Here is a 17391-nt window from a genome sequence, read left to right as displayed (position 1 = left end):
GAAAATGTGGTCTTGAATGGCTATGTGAAGAGAAATTCTCCAAGCTCTAATACCATGTAAGAATTTGCCTTAGGGAAAAATTCAACCTAGATCAAGGAACTCAAGCACAAGCACAATAATAGACCAAAAGAGTATGTTCAAAATAACAATATAGTATTCAATTCAATGTGAAAGTACACTAGATGTGCCTATATATAAAGGCCTCTGGAATGATTCTAGAATGCCTAGGAATCAACATACTGATAAGTCCTACAACCAGGCACATATCCATCAGAAGTGGATTATCCTCCATTAAGCATAGGAGTAAGTGCGATGATGAGAGGATAAGCCTACAAATGTGTAGCACACAAAATTATGTTGTAGACACCATGTGCTAAAATAGAAGTGTGAATAACTATGTTGTCTACATGAAAACTCAGTTAATTATTCAAACTCTAGTGTTGTAGACACCATGTGCTGAATTAGAGTTGCTTACTCTAGTGTTGTCAACATAAAAACTCATAAGAGTACACAAACTCCTAAGTGTCTCACCTAAGAAATAATAAAATAATGCATAATAATAAAATAATGCATTAACTTAAGTAAACTTAAGTAAATTGTAATAAGTAAATACTTATTTACACCAACAAATAGAAACATAGAGACATAGAGTGCAAGCACTGAACAACAAGGTATTATTATAGCTGTAGTTGCATTACCTCTTGTGCCATTCATTTCTCACAAGCTAGCCTTAATTACAATTGATAAGGATGAAACATAAACTAGATTGGGTCAAGAAGCAAGTCATGTACCTACACTACAAATACAAGGTCAAGATAAGGAAGAGGATAGTTAGATTGACATGCCTAAAGAATTGAAGGTAACTACTACTATAGAGGAAAAAATTGTTATCCATACTCTAGTTATGTTACTAGCTTCTATGACTCCTACTAGTAGTGAGGTTCTTCAAAGACCGAGCACTCAAGCCACACATTGCAGATATCCAGGCCAAGTGCATAGACATCTAGTAGATCAGAAGACATATCGTATGGAGATGTGAGTCTTGATGAGGTGATTGAACATCCAAAGTTTTATCATACAAAAATCACCATTGAGAAAATGAGCTTTCTATAGAAAGCTCTACATAGGAAGAAACACCAAGAGTTGTTGAGAAGGGAGCATAAGTAGAAACAAGTGCTTCATGACATCAAATATATATCTCCTTATTCTTACAATCTCCCATCCTCTAATTAAGAGAAACCTATTCTTGAGAAACTAATAAATATTTTCAACTAGATAAATGACAATAACCTAAACTCAAACACTAAACTATTGGAGTGATTAGAAAAGAAGTTTCAGACAAAAGTTCTTGAATAGATATCTAGTGCCATTGCACTAAGACATGTTGAGTTAGCAACCAAGATGGAAGATGTGAAAAAGGTGTTGGAGAATATATTTTCTCTACACATAAAATTTGGGATGTGAATTTATTCACACAAGAAGCATAGAGGGCTATTGACTTGCTATAAGGAGATCTACAATCCATAGGTACAACATTAAAACTATCTCTAGGTCAAAGCCAGATTCATTTTCAAAGATTACTCTCTACTCAAGGTTAGCTAGCTGCATTACAAGCACAAGATGCAAACATAAGGGATACTTTGATTAGTATCCGTCCAAGTTGACCCTATACATGGAAGTGTCACACAAGGAACTCACCTTCATAAAAACATTGATGAAGAAAGATTCTCATCTTTCCACTCATGAAGGCTTAGTTAACCTTGTTGCCAAGCTAGATATCTAGCATTAGTCTCTAGAGGTAGCATGCAACAACTAGGATGCTGCATTCAAAATAATTATGGAGTTCCACAAATCATTTTTGGACAAACACACTATTAGTGTACCACCCAAATGACATAAGTGTCAAACAAGGGGGAATGAGAAAGTAAAGGAATGAAGATGATAAGGGGAACATAGTTATGAGATAGAAATAGGGGACAATAGTAGTACACCATTTTTACTCATTGAGAGCTATATAGAATTCAAATATAGTAAGGAACACTCAACTTAGGGGGAGTTATAATATTTTGAAGAGGTATGATAGTTAAGTCATCCGTTGTGATTTTTTTTGAAAATTTTGAAATTTTGTATGAGATATAGATTATCTGAGTGATGCACATAAGTTAGGTTGTATATGCATGACAAAGTATTTTTCCTACTCATGTCAAAGAGGGAGATTGTTGATCTTATTTAGGTTTTGACAAGGTAGTGACAAAATACTTAAAGTCATTACTTAGCAAAAAATGATATATATCGAGTAAGTAGTTTATGCTAAGCAATATACATAGTTAGTGTCGACAACTAGTACGTGCCAAGTAGATGGTGTGTGCTGAGTCACTCAAGTTTTGAACAAGACATATATGCTGAGTGATTCATATGCCAAATAAAATAGTGGATGCCAAGTCATTCAAGTGATGAGATACAACATTGAAGATGTAATGGATTCCAAGCATAAGACCTTTCAAGTGTCAAGTAAAGAGTTTTGGACATAGTTGTTTATAATGGCACAAAATCATATGTAAACTATTTTTGGGCCGACTTAAGGATTGTTTTATGATTCTAGAAGATACATATGAAAGTGTATTGAGGATCACTATGCAGTGCATGCAACCAATAAGATTGAGGGATGTTCTAAGAAACAAAATGGGTGAATCACAATTGTTGATTCCTACTTAACCCTAGGTCACCTAAGTCTTCTTAAGGAATAAAAACCCTAAACAATTTTGAGTATCATGTATGTGTAGATGAGAAGAGAAGGGTGAATGCTATGTACAGAGAGAGAATTCATGGTGACTAAGAAGGTTGTGATCATGTTATGAATTGCATAATCAGTTAGAGAGAATACAGAAAAGTAGAGAGAGGAAATAAGTGATACATCTGATCAGGAGGATTAGGTGTACATCAAGAAAGAGGAGATCTAATATCTAGTAGTGATGTGCTAACTAAAGCATCAAGGCTGAAATATTCTAACAGGTGAATCAGTAAAAATCTCTTAATCGAGTAGTCCTAGCAAGCTTTTGTAAATCCTTTAATATGGTGCTTACTTTATTGTAAGTTGAAGTCCTCTAACCAGACACACTTCTAATAGGGTGTTGAAATATTTTAATAGGGTAAGATTTAATAGTCTTTGGAAGCCTTTAACATGGCAAACCTTTCATAGGGTAGATCATAGTTTATGATCAAACTTATTGTAACCTTAATTAGATACACTTTACAACTGCAATAGTGAAGATTTGTGGGTGTCATCCCCACTCCAATTTTACCTTCTCATTGGAGGGTTTCTGGGTAACAAATTTACTATGTTATGTGTTATTTGATTCATGCTATGAACGAACATGTTTGGCTTGCTATATCAATTTACATGCAAATTGTGAGATGGATGTGTGGTGAATGTTTTATGGTTAAAGTTGTGAATTGTTGATTCACCCCCCCACCCCACCCTCTTAGAGTTTACTTTCCCATTGTTAATTCCAACAATGATGTCATGTCCCATTTCTAATATCAACATTTACAATTCCTAGTAAATTACATTTTCAAAGTTGTGAATCAAGACCTATAGATAAATTGGGTGATTTGAATTTTCTAGAAAGAATTAGTAAATTATTGTTGGAGACAAAAACAATAAATATTTTAAATCTAATGTTTAAGCCCCAACTATTGTAACATATTTTAAACAAATAAATCACTAAATATTTTTTTTAACAAGTGGCTTATGACAAGCAAGAACAAGTGGTAACTTACATGGGAATGGAAGGTTTGCATAAGCATATGGCATTTATGGTTACATGCACTAGATTCAAGATGAAATATTTCTTTGGTCATGAGTCTTGGAAAATGGTATTTTAACATCATGTAAATTCCTCAAAATTTCCTTTTGAGTTGTCAAAAGATGCCTTCTAGGTGTTATAATATGAAAGGCTTAATTTACAAGTGTTATGATTTGCTCTATACCTTTTGTAAGTGTCTAAAAATGGGATAGAATATTTTGACATGAGTTCTAGTTTTTTGGAAGTTTCTAGAATATTCTCCATTAACATGAAAAGTGATCTTTTTGCATTATTCAATCACAACTTGTATTTTCTTCAAAAGTTGGTAATCTTGTGGAGAAGGAGATTGGAGAATGAGAGTCTAAAATTTTAGATAAGAAGGCTAAGGGTGGAAATATAAGGTCTTTGAAGGAAGGTTGAGGGTTGGGACCCCATTCTTTCTATGTGCATGCTCATACAAAGTTCACCATTATGTTGAGTAACGCAGATTTGTGAGTTTTTTTGTGCGATTGTAGGAGTGGATTGCAAGGGTTTTAGTATTTTGAGTTGGGATTTATGTTTCACATTCATTTTCTATTTTATTTGAGAAATATTACTATCATTTATATTCTCAATAAAATTAATGGGTCATTTTTGACCTTTGGTGTGATTTTTAATGCAATTTCAACAATTTCTTTTGGGTTTTGATATATTTTTTAGCACCCCTTTTGGGGTTGTTCGTAGATCTGCCTTTGTAGATTTGAAAGATACATTTTATAGGCTATTATGCTGCAAAAAAGTTATCTAATAATATATATTTTTAGATCTTTGCGGAATAACTAAAGTTGTAGAGCCTTTGGCTTTGTTTGGAGAATACTCGATTTGCATATTGTAGAGAAATCTATGTTGTATCTAAAAGTTTATAATTTTGAATTAAAATATTATAATAGGTTTTGGATCTAATATAAAAATTACTCAAGAAACATTATAGTGGTTTCAAAGATATGATTTTTCTAGGTTGAGGGTTTTGTCATAGAAAAACCAATAAGATGGAAGATGTGGCTAAAGATCTTGTAGTGATTAGAAAGCTTAACATTCTCCAAGATGAAGTATTCAAGAAAGATCTTCACTATGGTGATTTTATGATCCCTATTTAGAAAGGGACAATTATAAAAAGTTATAAAATAACATACTTTTGGATGAAAATGACTTGAAGAACAAGTTTTTAGTTTCCACTTTTAATGGACTAGAGAATGTCTCTATTAGAGAATGGTTGTTTGAGTTACAAGATTGTTATTATTCTAGTTTCATGGAGGAGGAATTTTTCATTCAATATGAAATATTTCACCTTAAAGTAGCTACCCATGATTGGTGGTACCAAGGTATGGACACCCACTATCACATTCAAGTAGATTCATTTGATAAATTTTGTCAAAGGTTGATTAATATATTTGAACAAAGGGTTAAAGAGGAGAGGTAGTTGTTGAAGAAAATATACAAAGAGAGTCTAATGTTATGATTTCTTTGAAGAATGATGGATCTCATGAAAATCCTCAAGAAGACTTCATGGATGTGAATGTAAAAATGGAGGAAGATATTGTGCATGAAGAATCACATGGGATGATAGCCTTTAGTTCGTATTTAGATTCACCAAAAAATGATGTCTACTTTGATAATAGAGGTCGATTTGGGTTTTTATTCCAAACCAAGAAAATAAAGAGAGATATTGAGGGAGATTTCAATCCTAGGAAAATGGAGAATGACTTTGTTAAGATAAAATTTAAGAGGCAAGTTGAATACTCATACTTTGATTGCAGAAATCATCCCTCTTTCATATGGGATCCAAAAGTGCTAGTATCAAGTTATGGCAAGGCCCTAGTTGAAAATGAATTTCCTTAACATTCCTATGTTGCTTCAAACTCACTTTGAGAGTCGTGAAAAGAGAGTAATACTGAAGATGCTATAGTTGAAAGGTATGGAGATGATATTGAATACAAATTTGATTTTTTCGTTTCTTATTGATATTTTTGGGAAAGTATATGGAAGCCTTGATTTTAAGGAGAAAAATGCAGGCTTTGGTTATGAGATAAAACATTGTAGCATTTTTGGTTTCAATCCTCTATCCACTAATATAATTTTTTTATCAAATTAGAAAGGAAGATGTTTTGGTTCCTACACATTCTTCTATCTTGTGATTTCAATCAAATTTCAAATTAGTTATTGCCATCCTTACATTAGCTATGGAGATATCTTATCATGAGTATATTGTTATTGAGCATGGAAAGGATTTAATAAAATTGGTTTTAATTGATACTTTGGCATTTATAATGGGTAGGATATGTTGGTATATTTAGAGCTTTCTAATTAACACTTGGATGATAAGTATTAATGGTTTGATTTTGACTATTGATAGAAAACATATTTCTTGGATGAATTTTTTTAGAGATATGGATAAGGAAGATTTAGTTTGGTCTTTGATTATTCATGAGATGCTTGAGGAGTTTCCTTGTGATGAGACTTTTTGTGATAAAGAATCTTGTGTAAAGTATGATACTACACTATTTCACAAACTTGTAATATATGCTATTAAGGTTTTAGAATATTTGGGATAACTGAGGGGGGGGGGGGGGGGGTGTGAATTAGTTATCCAAGGTCTAGATGTAGCGATTGAAAAAATGAACACTTAAACAACTTCAGATTTTAACATTAAATAACTCAACCTCTATAGTTAACTTTTAGTAACATCAACTAGTAGTCCACTATCCTAAAAGTAAAGGACTTGTAGAATGTAAAAATTAATAGTAAATCATCACAAATAAAATCCACACAAGTTTGACACTAGGATTTAATGTGGAAACCCAAAATTTGGAAATACCATCAATAATATATCACCAATTTTTCACTCTTATGAAGTGATCTCTAATAAGAGCCAACCCTGTTAAAGGTTATAAAAATACTATTAAATGTGTCCTTGTTAAAGGATTTAATCTCTCTATTAGGAGTGGCCTTGTTAGAAGTCTTTAGAAAATTCTATTAGAATGTCACCTTGATTAGAGGGTTTACATATGACCATTAGGTCAACGTTGATTAATGGTTTTCAAATACTTATACAATGGTTGGAAAGTAATAATAGATTTTGATATGTCAAGTACAAATCACTTTGTAAATATAGATCTTAGTTAAGCTCACAAGATGATTCATTGTCTCACCTTCATTGTCATCTCAGTCTCTAATTTTCTTGCCAACCCTTCAAGCAATCACACTTCTTCACTTCTCAACTACTCCAACCTTCAACAATGTTAGAATTTATCCCTTTTGCCTCCTTAAATAGGTAATTTTGATCTTTTGTCGCTTAAACAACATTGTAGATCTTAGGTTTTGGTTAGATTCATCAAATCCTACCATCATTTTGTCTCTTATTTATGTTCTAGAAAATTCTCAATGAATCCTTGCATAGAAAAAAAGAAACATACTTTCCCTTGATTTAATTCTCTAGGTCATCCATCCTTATCTTCAACACACTTTCCATATTCCAAGAAATCAACTGTATCAACTAAAAATTATGATTTCTCATAAATTGTTAAAATGTTATTCCTCAACCAACACTATGTTCTGACACTCAATCATCATTGGGCTACTTTTTTACTACTAAATTTCTTGCTGAACACATATAGTATCACTCAATCAATACTAATGCTTGGTCAACAGAGTTTTTTCTCAACACTTATTGCAGCTCAATCGATACTAGCATCACTCGACATATACTTCAAATTCTTAACCTTCTTCTTTGTTGCTTAGTCAAGCCTATGCATTTGGTCTATATTTGATCTTTACTTCAAGGCTTTAATGTAACTGTCTTCTCCACTTGCAACATGATTTAAACATTCACTTTATCTTGTCAAAGTCCAACTAATCAAGTGTCCATTTTAAAATCTTGTTCCTCAAAAAAAACTGTGTTCTTACAATCAATCATCATTGGGTTACTCAGTCACTAATAAACTTTTTACTTGGCACATGCATTGTCACTTGGTTGAGTATGCTCAGCCAACATGCATTTTTCTTGACACTTTCTATGTCTTAGTTAACACTAGCATCACTCATCATGTAGTTCAAATTTCTTTAGTCTTTCTATTGCTCAATCAATCCTATGTATTTGATCTATCATTGTTCATACTCCCAATACTTGAACATTATTTTCTTCTCCCCTTGTAACATGATCTAAAGAATCAATTTATCTTGTCAGTTCATATTTCCATTTGTAGTTTCCTCTTCATAACTCAACTTATCCTCTAGATTATTTTGTTATGAATAACTTCTCAAATAATCTTGATTAATCATATAGATATGATACTCAGATCATATAGAAAACTATCTCACCAATAAGGGTTGACACCAATGACAACATAACAATTATTCAATTTTAGTTTCGAACAATCTCCCTCTTTGGCAATGATGACAACACCTCTAGTTATCATGCAATCCAAAATATGTAATGAATTGGGAATCTCCCTCTTTGTGTAGTATTAGATCTTTATTAACGTCCTTAGTTTAATTCTAATTGACATCTCTATGTTCAACAATCTCTTTCTGATTCTCATCCATGCAACTCTAATATGCAACAAAGATTTTTTGATTTATCATATTAGATCATGAAATCAATCAGATTCTTCTGTATTGCTAACAACACCTCTTATAAGTTCTATGAACTCCCTCTTATTTGTTATGAAATCTCTCCCCCTTTCTAATCACAACAAATGCAAGTACTTTAATATTATCCCTCTTTATGGTAACTAAATGATATCATTTTTTCCTCATTTTGCATGGGTAACTATTTTTCAATCTCTCCCTCTTTGACAATAATGACAAAGACATTTCAAATCATGCATCTTTTCATGTAGATATCTTCATGTCAATTTTGAATTCACCTTCTATTATTTTTGTATGACTAACTCAACATTATGTCCTTCCTCATTACTACCTTAGGCAACTCCTAAAGTAGGATTGTCTGCATCAATTTGTAAGATAATTTGATCAACACATTTGATGTAGAGAACAATCTTTGCTTAAGTAGCTTTGTCTAGGAGAATCACTCCTAGTTTATCTCTTAGATACTCATGATCATCTTTAAGTAAATCTTTAGTAAATATTTCAGCTATTTTCTCTTTACTATTCACATACTCCAATTTCACTTCTTTGTCTTGAACTAGCTCTCTCAAGTAATGATACTTGATAGCAGTATGCTTGGTTTTTGTGTGTATTAAATTTTTTTTGATATGTTAATAGTACTATTGTTATCATAATAGATAACCATTGGATCAGTGATCTCTTCTATCATACCTCTCAAAAATTGTTTGATCCATATGATATTTGAACAATTTACTATTATTGACACATATTCAGCTTTAGCTACTAATTGAGAAATACAATTTTTCTTCTTGCTTGTCCATGAAACTAGTCTCTTTCATAGAAAGAATGTACCTCCACTTATGCTCTTTCTATCATCAACATTTCCTATCCAAATATAATAAGCAAATATCTTCAATTCAAACTTATGATTCTTCTTGTAATACAATCCATAGTCTTATGTTCCTTTTAGATATCTTAGTATCCTTTTTTACTACCATCATGTGATTCTCCTTAGAACTTGTAGAGAATATTGCAACTGTTACAACTATTAATGAAATATTAGATCTATTGTGAACAACATATTGTAGTTTTACAATCATTGATCTGTATAATATGTGATTCACATTAGTAGAATTAGCATTCTTGGATAACTTATGCTAGTAGATATCGGGGTACTAACCATTCTTCAATCTTCCATTCCAAATTTTTTTAGTATCTCCTTGATATATTTGGATTGAGTAATGGATATACTTTTCTTCATTTTATATACTTGTAAATGAACAAAGAATTTGATCTCACCATGTTCTTATTGCTGGTGTCAACAAATCCTTTGGGATAATCGATGTATACTTCTTCTTTAGGTATCCCAATCATAAATGTAGATTTGGCATCCATTTGACATACCTTAAATCCTTTATTAAAAAATTTTCAAGCAGTGTTTTAACTCCTTCTAGTCTTTGTAAAAGGGAAAATGTGCATATCCATTGCATCCCAGTCTATCCTTGTTCCTTGTGGCTTCACCATTTTCATTTAGCTTATTCTTGAATACACAATTTTTTCCAATAAAATTTTTTGTATTTAGGTATTTGTACTAGTGTCCATGTTTTGTTCTTTTCAATCTACTCAATTTCTTCATTCAAATTACTTATATCTAGTGTTCATTCTCTAAAGCATATTTCACAGATTTGGACTCAAACTCACAAAGTAAGCATGCATCACTTTTGAGTCTTTTTCTTGTCATAACACTAGATGCTTTATCTCTAATAATTTTTTTAGGTGCATGATGTCTTCTCACATATTTTTCTACCCCAGGTTGTTTTCTTCTTTGTTCTTCAACATGTTGTTTTCTTCATTGTTCTTCACTAGGGTTCATCTTGAAAAATGATCTCAAGCTCATTATCTCTCTCTTATTTAGGTTTAGGTTCATGTTCAACATGCTTGGAATTGTCTTCCTAATGTTAAAATCCTTCTACCTTTGACTTGACATTGTTCTATTTTTTCTCAACACCCACAGTCTGCTGCTCAGCAACAGGCTATTGCAACCCACAATTTCCATTTTTTTGTTGATTTTCATCTTTTCTTATCAGTTAATGTATGGTGTTAGGAGCACCATCATTCACATATATAAATGAATTTTAGTCTTCAAGTTTTATTTTGCATTCAACTTCATTCTTTTCTACATATTCATCAACTTTCACATGTGCACTTTCCACAACTTTCTTAGTGTTAGAGTTCAAACACTTATCAACTTTACTCTTAGTGGAATAACCTACGAGTACACCTTCATCACTTTTAGAGTCAAGTTTTCCATCGCTATTATCTTTTAGTATATAGAATTTTCTTCCAAAAACCTTGTAATACTTTACATTAGGAGTGTACCCATACCATAATTCAAAAAGTGTAACATTTGTACCTTTCTTGACTTGTACTCTATTTAGAGTATAAACTATTATACCTACAACTTCTCTCCAATATCTCTATGAAATTTTTTTGTCCATCATCAATGTTTTATCACAATCCATGATTGATCTATTTCTCCTTTCAACTATTCCATTATGAGGAGAGGTCCTAGGTGCTGACATCTATCTTTTGATTCCTTTATCATTGAAAAATTTATTGAACTCATTAGAAACAAACACACCACCTTTATTAGATCTCAAGAACTTCAAAATATTTCTTGTCTACTTTTCAAATTAGGCCAAATACCACATAAATAACTGAAAACCATCATATTTTTCTATAAGAAAAAACATAGTCATCATTCTAGAGTAGTCATCAACAAATAAAATGAAATATTTGTCTCCTCAATAGCTTTGAACAGAAATAGGTCCATATAAGTCAGCATGAACCAATTCAAAAATATCATCAAATGAATATGCCTTGCTCTTGAAACTAAACTTCATCATTTTTCCTAATTAACATTGTCTACACAACATTGTCAGGTTTCTTCAAATTTGGCAAACCTTTTACTCTTTTCATCTTACTAATGCTAATCAAATTGTCAAAATTTACATGACATAATCTCTTGAACCATAACTAAATATCTTCATATTGTTCAAAAAAATATGTTTCATCAGATAAATCTAGATAGAACAAGTTACCTCTTGTTTGATCAACACTTCCAATCAGTTCACCATCAACATCAAATATATTTGCCTTTATGTGATGGAATTTAACTCTGTAATGTAATTTGTTCAACTATGAAATAGTCAATAAATTATAGTTAAGTCCTTTAACCCAATATACATTATCACATTTGATCTTATCAATCCATTGTATTGATCCTTTACCCTTCACAAGACATGGTACATCATTACCAAATTTGGCACAACTATCTTTGTATGGTTCGATGTTTTCAAATATACTTCTATCACTAGTCATGTGATTTGAACAATTACTATCAATTATTCATCTATCACTTTTACTCACATAAGAGATTAATGTAGTTTTTTTCATCTTCATTTGAATCCTTTTTCATAGTAACATAAACCACTTCTTCATCATTACTTTTAGATTTAGTATCAATTTCTTCTTCAACAATGTAACAAGATGTCTTACCTTTATCTTTGTAGTCCTTGTTACTCTTATTGTCTTAGTCATCTCCTCTTTCTTTGTATTTACTTTTCCTCTTATCATCCTTGTCTTCTATGCTAGGAAATCTTTCAACAATATGACCAATTTTTTTACATTGATTTTTTTCTAGGAAGTTTACCTTTGTAGTTTCCTTTGCCTCTTGAAAATCTTCTAGCCTTGAGTGCCTCAAGTTAATTTAGTTCATCATCAAAAGTGTCATTGTCACTTTTCAAATGTTTTCCTTTTCCTTTATTATTAAGAGCCAATTATGATTTAAAAGTAGATTCAATAGTAGTAGGAGTATAATTATCAAAACTAGACATCTCAAAAGTAGTAATCCTACCAATCACACCTTCCTGGGTTAGGGCATTACTTGGAGTACATCTTAGTTCTTACATTGTAGAAACCCTAATAGAATAAATAAGAAGTAGAGTTCTCCATACTTTACATAGTTTTGTTTCATCCTGAATCTTTCCTTTAGCACCCCTAATAGCATTGACAACCTATTTGATTAGATTGCATGGTATTTAACTATATTCTCACCTTCTATGATTATCATTTCATCAAACTTACCTTTGAAGCTCTTTGATTTGGCTCTCATGACATTATCATCTCCTCCATATATGGTCTTTAGTTTATCCCAAATTTCCTTTGCATTATTACAATCTTTTATGTCATCAAAATAAACATAGCTTTGGGTTGATGCAATCTCCAACATTACCTGATTGTGTTCTTGCTTCTCTTTTAGTTGTTAAGGAGTCTGAGACATTATTATTATCTCCACATTTTCCAAAAAATCTAGTGCAACATCATGAATTCCATCTATGTGTAGCCTGATCAATCTTTGCCATGCAAATTTTTTTTCTTTGTTCAACTTTGGTACCTCTTTTTTGTACATCATGATCTTTACATTTCAAGTACCTTCAAAATTTTCTCTACAAACACCAATACTCTGATACAAATTTTTTGAATGTTTAGAATAACTGAGGAGGGGTGGGTGGGGGAGGGGAAGGTGAATCAATTATCCAAGGTCCAAATATATCAATTGAACAAACAAAAAAATAAACAAACACTTAAACAACTTTAGATTTTAACATTCAATAGCTCAACCTCTATAGTTAACTTTGAGTACCATCAAATAATAGTCTATTATCCTAAAAATAATAGACTTGTAGAATGTAAACATTCACATTAAATCATCACAAATAACATCGACACAAGTTTGAAACTAGGATTCAACATGGAAACCCAATTTGGGAACAACCACCAGTAACATGTCACCAACTTTTCAATCTTGTAAAGTGAGTTCTATTGGGATTCAACCTTATTAAAGGTTACAAAACACACTATTAAATATGGCCTTGTTAAATGATTTAATCACCCTATTAGGAGTTTCCTTGTTAGCAGAATTTAGAAGATTCCATTAGAATGCCACCTTGATTAAAGGATTTACATTTGAATATTAGGTCAACCTTGATTAAATGATTTCAAATACTAATACAATGGTTATAAAGTAATAATAGGTTTTGATCTATCAAGTACAATGCACTTTGTGAATACATATCTTAGTTAAACTCACAAGGTGATTCATTATCTAGCCTTCATTGTCATCTCAGTCTCTAATTTTCTTGGCAACCCTTCAAGTAATAACACTTCTCAAATATTCTCAACCTTCTACTTAAGCTCACTAATCAATAGCATCAACAACTGTTCCAACCTTCAACCTTGTTAGAAGTTATCCCTTCTACATCTTTAAATAGGTAATTTTTATACTTTATCACTTAAACATCATCGTAGATCTAAGGTTTTGGTTAGATTAATCAAATCCTTCCTTCATTTCATCTCTTCTTTCTATTCTAGAGAATCATCCATGAATCCTTGATAAAAATGTACAAAAATGACTTCCCTTGATTTAAATGTTCCAGGTCATCCATCCTTATATTCAAAATGCTTTCCATATTCCAAGAAATCAACTATGCTAGCTAGAAATTATGATTTCTCATAAACTCTTAAATTTTTTTTCCTCAGTGACCACTATGTTTTGACACTCCATCATCACTGGGCTACTTAGTCTCTACTCAATTTCTTTCTTGACACATTTACTGTCACTTGGTCAATACTAATGTTTAGTCAACATTATTTCTACTTGGCACTTATTGTAGTGCAGTCAACACTAGCATCACATGGTATATACTTCAAATTCTTAATCTTTTTCTCTATTTCTTGGTGAAGCCTACTTATTTGGTCTATCTTTGATCTTTTCTTCAAGGCTTTAGTGTAACTATCTTCTCCACTTGCAACATGATTTAAACAATCACTTTATCTTATTGAAGTCCAACTAATCAAGTGTCCATTTATAGTTTCCTCTTCATAACTCATCCTTTCCTCTAGGTACTTTTGTTATGACCAACTTCTCAAATCCTATCCATCAATCATATAGATATGACACTCAGATCAGATATTAAACTGTCTCACCAATAAGGTTTGACATCAGTGAAAACATATCAATTATTCCAATTATAATTTCCAAAAAATGATTGGGAATAATTGGGAGAATTATTACATAACATTTTCAGCCCCATACTATTTGGTATGTATACATTTAATGTTGTGTGTATCACTCCACTTTTAGAACCCATGACACATGATAATGACATGAAGGGGAGTTTTGAAGGACCCCATGATGAGGTTAAAGCTCACATTAATAGGATAGAGAGTGTGACACTTGGTATACTTGATGTGTGTTTGGAAATATGTTGTGGACTAGAACATATTGTTGAATATCCACTCACAAAGCTACATATGATTGTAAATGAGGAAGACATTGTACAAAAACGTGGGATAAGGATTAATTTTTTATTTATGACATCTTTTTATCTTCATTTCATCATGTTATATTAGATAAGAGGATCATCCTTAAGGTTTATACTTTTCATGGAGAACTTCATGTCAAGCCTATGATTGTGGGAAAATATAAAATGATGAGGGATACAAGGTTTGAGGTGATTGAAGGCACACCAAAGAGGTTTGGAATCAGTTCTAATTTTCTAATTTGGGACAAAAGTCCTTCACTTTTACATGATCATTAAAAGGAAGACCTTACAAATGACAAGGATTGTACAATGGATTCATCTACTATTGTGATGGCATTGGAATAAGAAATGAAGACATTATAGATTCTCTAAGGTACGAGACGATAGATTTGTTAAGCTGCCACATGAGAGAGATAGAGCAGATTCTAAACATATGGTACATAGGAAAATAAAGTTTGAGGTATGTTCCAAAATTATTTGAATAACTACACAAGTTTATGCATGAGGTTGTAGAGTCATATATTTTGGGATGCTATTTGAAGGTTCAAGACACACACTTTGATGGAATGACAATATACATACTTGTTGGATTAGTTGTTAATTCCATAAATTCATATCTAAAGAAAGGTATAAGCGATGCATATGTGGGTTGGAATCTAATCAATAATAAAGTGTTGATAGATATTTTGGGTAACGATTCTTATCATATTGACAAATCTTTGATAGATCATGTAGCTACCCTAATTTTAGCACTTACGGTTCACATCAGGGATGTATATACTTTTTGTTGCCATGCATTTCAAAGAACTTTTCAACCCAACTATAATCTAAGGTCTTCTGATATTACAATGTTATTTGAGTTTTTTTGAGCTAATGTTTGTGTCATAGCTAGACTTTGTTGTGAGGTATAGATGAGCATGATGGAATGGGTGAACCAATCCCACCTTGTAGAATTCTACTCTATACCTCGATAGAAGAAAGTTATCCTACTATATGGAGCACATGTTTTCAACATGATTCTTAGAAAATAACTATTCAAGGGTTTGGAGGAGAGTTGGAATATTTTCTTCTCCTTGGATATTGTCATATAAGGATAAAAGTATATCACCTTATGTCATTAAAAATATTATTTTCTCCCACATAGGTTTGATTTTCAGCCATGTGTATGTTGTTTTTTTCATGTCATCAATTCAGGGGTTATGTATTTCTTTACACTTATTATGGGAATCATACATATCCATGGAAAATCTGCATAATTTCACAAGTGGTTTGGTGTTGATAACACTTTTAGATGCTTCTATATCTTCATGTTTGATAGATTCAAGGATGAAATGATTTGGGATCCAAGTGATAACATACTCAACACTCTATTTATCTAGGATTTTGATGAATTTCTTCACAACTCATGGAGAATTGATAATTACATTAGAGTGGAGTAGATAAATTGGGTGTCCCTAAGTTGGTGTTTCATAGTTTACATATTTCAACACTTGATAACATACATGACTTTCTACATGGATATAGATTATTTCTCGATGAATTTGTGTAGAGAGGATCAAAGAAAACAAGTTTCTAATTGATTGGCAATAAGAAATTTTAGGAAGGGAGTTCTTTTTGTGTCCCCTTTTCTAATAAGAACCTTTACATTTCCCAATAAATTAGATTTTCAAAGTCAAACAATCAAGACCTATGGATAAATTGGGTAATTTGAATTTTCTAGAAATTATTAGTAAATTATTGTTAGAGACAAAAATAAAAAATATTTTAAATCTATTATTTAAGGTCCAAATATTGCAACATATTTTAAAATGAGAAATCACTAAATATTTTTGGCAACTAGTGGCTTTTGACAAACTAGGACAAGTGGTAACTTATATTTGAATGGAAGGTTTGCATAAACACTTGGTATTTATGGTCACATGCACTACATGCAAGGAGGAATCTTTGTTTGGTCATGAGTTTTGCAAAATCATATTTTAACATTAGGTAGATTCCTCAAAAAGTTTCTTTTAAGTTGTCAAAAGATTCCTTATAGGTGGTATAATATGAAATGCATAATTTAGAGGTGTTATAATGTGTTTTGTGCCTTTTATAACTGTTTAAAAATGGGAAAGAATATTTCAATTGAATTCCATTTTGGTGGAAGTTTTTAGAGATGAAAGTGTCCATAAATATTGGCTATTTGAATGAAAAGAGATCCTTTGGCATTATTTTATCATAACTTGTATTTTCTTCAAAGGTCGATAATCCCATGGAGAAGGAGATTGAGGGACATGAGTGTAAAGGTTTCTAAAAAGGATGAGGGTGTGAATTTGAGGTATTTCAAGGAAGGTTGAGGGTGGGAATCCCATTATTTCCATCCGTATGCTCATAAATAGTTTTCCATTGTGTTGAGTAGTGCAGATTTGTGAGTTTTTCAGCGTGTTTGTAGTTGTGGATTGCGAGGTTTTTAGTATTTTTAGTTGGGATTTGTATTTCAGATTGGTTTTCTATTATAGTTCATAAATACTACTATAATTTATATTTTCAATAAAATTATTCAATATTTTTTTTCCTTTGGTGTGATTTTTATATGCAATTTCAATCATTTTTGT

Source organism: Cupressus sempervirens, chromosome 1 (assembly GCF_028749045.1).
Source record: "Cupressus sempervirens isolate cs-2001-9-10 chromosome 1, ASM2874904v1, whole genome shotgun sequence".
NCBI classification, from domain to species: domain Eukaryota; kingdom Viridiplantae; phylum Streptophyta; class Pinopsida; order Cupressales; family Cupressaceae; genus Cupressus; species Cupressus sempervirens.
This window is presented reverse-complemented; position numbering follows the sequence as displayed.